Raw genomic sequence first — 7,180 nt, 5'->3', positions numbered from 1 at the left:
GATGATGACAGCGAGGAAACACACGACGATGATAGGGGGGCCTTTGATGGAGGTAGTGACAGTGGGAAGGATGATGATGATCATGATGGTAAAGGTGGCGGTGTCAGCAATTTAAAGAGGGCAAACACTTCTGGAGATGGAGGAAACATCAATAGCAGCAACTCAATTGATGATAGTGTAACTCTACAGTTTTTCATCCAAAAGGACATGCGTCGGAAGGGTGAAGATCCGGAATCAGTTGGAACCAAAGCAGTTGTGCCAGAGGAAAGTTTCTCATTGTTTGACTTGTGTAGATCAGAGCCAGCAATTCCCAACAGATTTGACATCCCTTTGATGGAAACTCATGCAATCTTTGACTTGAAAGAGAAGGATAATACCTTTGAAAAAATCATAAATGATGGAGTAGAAAGCACTAAGGAAGAAATGGAAGAGGCAGCAAAGGGTTTGGACTGGATTGGCTCAAAAACCATGGTTGACAAGATATTTAAGGAAGGTGTTGCATCTGAAGATGCTTCATCGTCAGGTGGTAGCCAGAGGATGGCAGCATCCCCACCACGCCCACCCACTGTCCCAAAGCGCAAGAAGCTCGTGGCACTTAGCAAGAACCTGGTGTTGGGTCAACCAAAAGATAAGGTTGCTGGTATGGGAGAGAAAAATTTGAAGAACGGAAGTAAATAAAAGGGAAAGGAGGTGCCAACTCCAGAGCCCAAGAAGGCAAGCACTGTTATACAAGTGCCAACCGTTGCGCATGTAGATGCCAAGCTCATCTCTACAACATGCAAACTCCCTGGTAAAAAAAGCAACAAAACAGTGTCTTTTACCAAGGACACAAAGTTTGCAGAAATGGGAATAGAGTCGCCAAGCCATGCTATTAAGAGTGGATCAAACAGTCAAGAGAAAGTTGTTAGTATGCAGTGTAGGAAGTCGGCAACCCCAACAGTTGATGTGGCAACTCCAGCTTCAAGTGAGCCAACTATTTGTCCAAATAAGCCAACTACAGCATCAACTGCACACAGTACACCAGCAATCAAGGAAAGTGAAACCACCATTGTGCCAATAGCAAGAGGAAGTGAGGCATCTGGAGTTGTGTCTGACCTGCCCCCATCAGTCACCACAAAACCCCAAGCTGTCAGTGTGCCAATCTCAGGGACTGCATTGCCAACTCAAGCAGTCACTGTGCCAACCACAACAGTCAGTGTGCCAACTCCAACCCCAACTCATTTGGTCACCATGAAACACTCAGCTGTCAGTAATGTTGTGCAGGCTCAGAAACAACATTTGCCTACTTTTCGTGCTCTTGATCAACAGGATACCCTTACACAAGAGCATGTTTACGACCTTGTTTCGAGGTGTATACCGCCAAGACCGCCGCCAAGCATAATTGCACGAACCAAGTCAGCAGGTGATGCACCCAAGGATGTCCAAGGAGAGAATAATAGGGTGCATCCCATTTGTAGAGCATCATCGGCAAGATCATATCACGGCAATGGGTTCTGTGATGCTCCACCATTTGACTTGGGTTCGGATCTTGATGATGACCCACCAGTTGCCACAGTGGACGAGCCTAACAAATCACAAGTGACACCACAAGAGGCAGGGTTATCTAAGAGTAGCGAGCTAGATGATTGGGATTCGGAAATGTGAGAGAGGTTTGTGTTGTTGCAGATAAGGTGGTCACTGGGAAGGCACCAATTCATATCATCATTTCGGATTCTCCAGACGAGTTTCACACCCCAGATGTGACAGGTGTTCTAGAAGGTGCAAGTGGGTCCGGCAGTACCACATCCGGCCCACCAATGCAAAAATGCACAAGGAGGATAATCAAGCCAACTGCTGTCCAGAGGTCTCCCTACATCGACTACAATAAAACAAAGACGTTCACTTGCACTGAACAAGTGAACAGGCTTTATGCGGCAGTTCTCTATTATGTAAGGAATATACCTGGAGCAAACGTCACACAAACAAGGTAAAACTAATGCATTTTGTGGTAAATCAGTCTGTTACGTTTGCATCTTCATGTTTTTATTGCTTTCTTGCACAAAAATGGTAATACAGTTGAACATCTTTTATTATCTTGTCACAGACATATGTAATAGTAGCACTACAGTACTAATTCAATTTTTTTGCAGTTGCAGAAGTCATCTTTTGTACTTGCAGTTCCATTCAACATCACTTGCACAACAGTAGTTATACAGTTGGCACATCATGCCCTGCACACCTTAACAACAGTTACTCATTTTTTATTCACTTTTTCACACGTTTTACGGCAACCAGTTAATCTTGTTTTTTGTTCTTTTTCCTTTGCCCTCGCATTGTTTTCCAAAACAGCCCTGAAATCATTAACTGTGATGGGTTCTTTCTGAGCCTAAAGGAGTTGGCTGACTCAATGAAGCCAACCAAATGGCTATCTAATGGTGTTGTCGAAGCTGGACTTATCCAAATCAGGGTAAACTTACCTAAGGACTCAAATAAGGTCATCATGCCACTGAGGGTTGCTGTAAGTTTAATGAGAACTGTTGTTCTTGTTCATTGTAAGTTCCTTTTTGTCCCTTCCTTTTTTACAATGTGTTTCCTAAGACTCATTTCTTCAAATGCAGACACGCTTGCAGCAAGGGATATACAACGCTGCTGAGATACATTCTAAATTTGAGAAGATTAATCACCTAGACTGTCAATATATGGTCAATTTTTTTGGCCACACAACTTTGTGTTTTTGAACTTTTTCGTGTTGCATAATAACTCTTGGATTTTCACTGGTCAGTTCTGGACAACTTTTTTACCTTCTTTTTTCCTGTGCTGTCAATATGTGCAGGTGATGCTCCCTGTGCTCGAGTTCGCTGATCCCAATGATCAAGGAGGCAGACACTATTGGGTGTTTAACATCAACTTAAGGGATCAGCATTTCGAGGTGCTAGATTCTTGGAGGAAGCTAGACTACCCCGACTTAATACACTGTGCTTCAATTATAGCGGGGGCGGTGAGGTGTTTATGGAAGCAGCACTACCCAAAGCATAACATCAGTCACTTTTAGGTCGTCGACATTGATGTACCCAAGCAACTCGGGAAGTAAGTCATGCATTCATGCCATTTTCCTCTCTTTTCGTTTTTTTATAGTTGGTTACTGCTCCTTCCAACCCATCTAGTTGCACAAAGTAGTCATACAGTTGCACACAGATTAATGGGTAGTTGCACATTTTTTGGCACCAACCCAAACCATCAACTTGCACAAAGTATTCATACAGTTGCACACAAATCAATGGGTAGTTGCACATTTTTTAGCACCAACCAAGTCATATAGTTGCACAAAGTATTCATACAGTTGCACATAGATCAATGGGTAGTTCCACATTTTTAGGGGGACAAAGTTGCATGGTCAAGAACACGGTCTTGCAAAAGCAAGGCTGTTAGTTTTCTTTTTAGGATTATGTCCCCAACTCACGTCGAATAACAAATGTCTTTTTTCTTTTCTTTTTCTCGCACAACAATGAATCTGGTGTGTTCATGTTGTTCAATACTAGCATTTGGAATGGGAGACAATTGCTAAACTACGAACCAAAAGAGTGCCTAAGCATGAGGAGGATAATGACCTACAAGATGGTTGACTCTACTCTCAACAAAGCCCCATGGAAGGACGTTCTACGGTACAATGAGTAAGTTTTGTTTTTGCTCCTTCTTTTATCCGCTACCATCAGTCTGCATGATAGTTGCACAATGGTACTCATACAGTTGCACACCTAGCACAAGTTCAGTTGCACAATTTCATCTGGGTTTTTTTTGCCCCAGGTTGCACATTCTGTTTTCTTTGTACTGTTGTTTTGATGGTGTTTTTTTCTAACCCTAAGAATGACACAGTTTTATTCCTTTTCCTTTTTTCTATTTTACATGGCATAGTACTTGGAGATGTTACGCTTGCACATACAGGGAAGATACTTGCACATTGATACTAATTAACTTGCACAGCCCTTTTCGGTTCTGGTAAACCATCAAACAATCAATCAGTAAAGGACAACACACATAGTAACATTTTTTATTTTTACTATGTTGCATGCCTAAATGTGTAAATTTGCTAACAGAGGCATAAATGGGTAAATAGGTAGCCTCACACATAGCAAAGTGATTGCATACACGACTTTTTTAACATGAAATACAAATGGGCCAGATGCTAAGTTTAAACAACATAAAGAAGAAGTTTCCAAAGCAGTTTTTTGTTGCTGGATCTTCATAGTTCCATCCATGTCCTAACAGTGCAAAGCCAGAACTTTTTTTTGATGCTTCCTCCATTTTATCTACTACTTATATGTCACCAAGTTGTCACGCCAACTTCGTAGGGCAGCCATCAACATTGTGCTTATCTGAGTTGTAGTAGCTGCACCTGTTTTTCCTTTTCGGGTGCAGTTTAAGAGCTGAATGATAGCGACTACTCCTTGCCCTCCCTTTTGTAGTTGACTTTGGTGGATCCCTAGGAGTTGCAACCTCATTGTCGTTGCTCGTAGGCGACATCCGCTCAGTGCAGTTAGTATGGCCCTGTGTTGTGTTACCCATAGGAAGAGATGCCGAAGCATTACTCACATGTGGCCCACCATGACCCATCGGAGGATTCTGTTCAACATGACCCATGGGAGGAGGCACTGGAGCATGAGTAGCACGACCCATGGGAGGACATGGTGGACCACGACCAGCACGTTCCATGGGAGGAGGTGGTCCACCACGGCCCATGGGAGTAGGCGGTGCAGCACGTCCAGTAGGGGTAGTTGCTGGAGTAGGCCCTATAGATGTAGGCGGCACGGGAGGATCCTGGTTGTTATCACCAGCGGATGGACCTGCCTCTCTTGCAGCCCTTTTTTCCTTCTAGACTTGTTCAGCTGCACAATCTCTGTCCGCGCTGCACGCATGTGTTTATCAACAATGCCTTTTGCTGCATCAGAACCACAAGCAAACTTTGCTAGTTTTTGGAAGTCTGAGGTCATGTTAGCATGCCTAATTTCCTTTAAAGAGGCTGGAGGCATTACATCAGGTTGCTGGCTAGTGGCACTTGGCACACTTGGCACAGCAATTGGCATCCAATGCGTCAACATGTACTGCTCCGAGATGACATCAAGCCCAATATGTGTGAACACTTTCAGTATGTGACAACAAAGGATGCCATCCCTCTCCATTTTGGTACACTCACACGAAAATTGTCCCTCGGGTATTTTTGCCATCACCAAGTAGTTCCTGGAACCATACTTCACAACCCATTCCGTATTTGGTCTCAGCTCAAACGTTTCCACACCAATTTGGAATGCATTGTACCGTCCAATCATCGAAAACTCATCACGGAACTTGCAGTAAAGATCTCTAGTATATGTCTTGTATGTCTGCTTCTCTATTGGGAATTGTGACCACATGTCAAGATGCAGATGTTCTGTCCTGTAGTCATTGCATCCTTCCTTGACGAGGATGTGCGTTTGTATTTTGTGGTACTGCTTGACAAAGTTCAGAACTAATTTGTGAGGGTTGACATACCGCTTCAAGACTGCATTGAACCCCTCACTTCATTGTGTAGATTGCAAGAACAGGAAAAATATATGCTTGAAGTAACATGGCACCCAAGTGTTCCTATATTCATATAGCTTCTCAAAATGGGTGTGTGTAATTGCCTCATATTTCATCATCAACACAGCCCAATTTTGTTCAAACTCATCTGGTGTGAAACTGAAATCAACGCAAAGGTTGAAATCTTCAGACAATCTCGGGTTCCGGCCTAGCAACCATCCAACTTTCTGTTGAGCTTTTTTCATGATGTGCCACTGACAACATCGGTGCACACTTGTGGGGAATATGTTCTTTATGGACACTTTCATTGCCACATCATCATTAGTAATTATGTTATCTGGTGCCCTTCCATTCATAGCCTCTAGGAAAGCTCCAAAAACCCAATCAAAGCTAGTCTCCATTTCTTGCCTTACAAACGTGCAGCCCAACATGAAAGATTGCCCATGACGGTTGATTACAATGAATGGAGCAAAAGGCATGTTGTACATATTGGTCATGTAGGTTGTGTCAAAAAGGAGACACAATCATGATATGCCTCTGTATAAGCTTTCCGTGCCAATCCATCCACCCAAAAAATGTTTTCTGTCCTTACTTCGAGATCATATTTTATCTTATAGAAAAAGTATGGATCATCTTTTTGCAACTCTTTAAAATGTTCAATTGTCTCAATAATGTCCCCCTCTTTCGTTGAGTCTTTGGAGAAGCCAGCACATAAGTTTGTTATTGCTTTAGGTCTATATGGTACATTTAGCTCCGAGCCGTAAAACTCTGACATGATAGTCATCATACGGCCTGCAGGGGAAGAAAGTTGATGTTAGATAGTTGCACACTTTACAAACAACAGTTGCATAGTAAAGAACAATAGTTGCACAACTGTTGACATGTGGTTGCCATAGAACTTATTTTTTTCATTTTGTTTCTCCCCTTTTTATGGCATGATGCAAAACAATTTAGATTTTTTTTGTCTAGCATCAATTGCAGAATATGAACACTAGTCGTAGGAAACAAGGTTCAATTGCATCGATAAGGAACACTAGTTTGCAGAACAAATACAAATGGAGTTGCCATCAAAACTATGACCATTTTGTAAATCTGTACATTATTCAATCAGGAAGTAGTTCCAACTTGTTTGTTTTGTTTTGTGGTGGTGCTTTTTTCATAAATACTCAATCCTGGTTGCACAACACAGTGTATGTATTTGCACAACCCCCCTGCTGCTAGTTGCACACTTGACATATCAGATTTAAACAACAATGTAGTTTGAAGTTTGGAGTTTTGGGGAGGTGAACGACGAACACACCTGAAGTCAGGTTGCAGTTGTAGAGTATCTCTAGGAACTTCTTTTCCTCCGGCGGTATACCCATGTGAGATCGCAAGTATTTGGAGAGCGAAGTCTTGGGGACCAAAGGATGATTATGATCACGGACAAAGTGGGTTACTTCCCACCGCCCATCCTTCAATTTAACCAGCATTTTTGCCTTACATTGTGTTTGCTTTATCCTTTCTCTCTTGCGCTTCTTCTTATTCTTCTTTTTTCCACTATCCTCTCCATCGAATATTGGCACTTCTTCCATTTCTTCTTCTTCACCCAAAGGTTTGGGGTCTGGTATAGGATCTAGCATAGGTGGCAATTCAGCTTCTGCAT

This window comes from Triticum aestivum, chromosome 5B (assembly GCF_018294505.1).
Source record: "Triticum aestivum cultivar Chinese Spring chromosome 5B, IWGSC CS RefSeq v2.1, whole genome shotgun sequence".
Lineage (NCBI taxonomy): Eukaryota > Viridiplantae > Streptophyta > Magnoliopsida > Poales > Poaceae > Triticum > Triticum aestivum.
The sequence above is the reverse complement of the archived record's forward strand: the minus strand, read 5'-3'. Positions refer to the sequence as shown.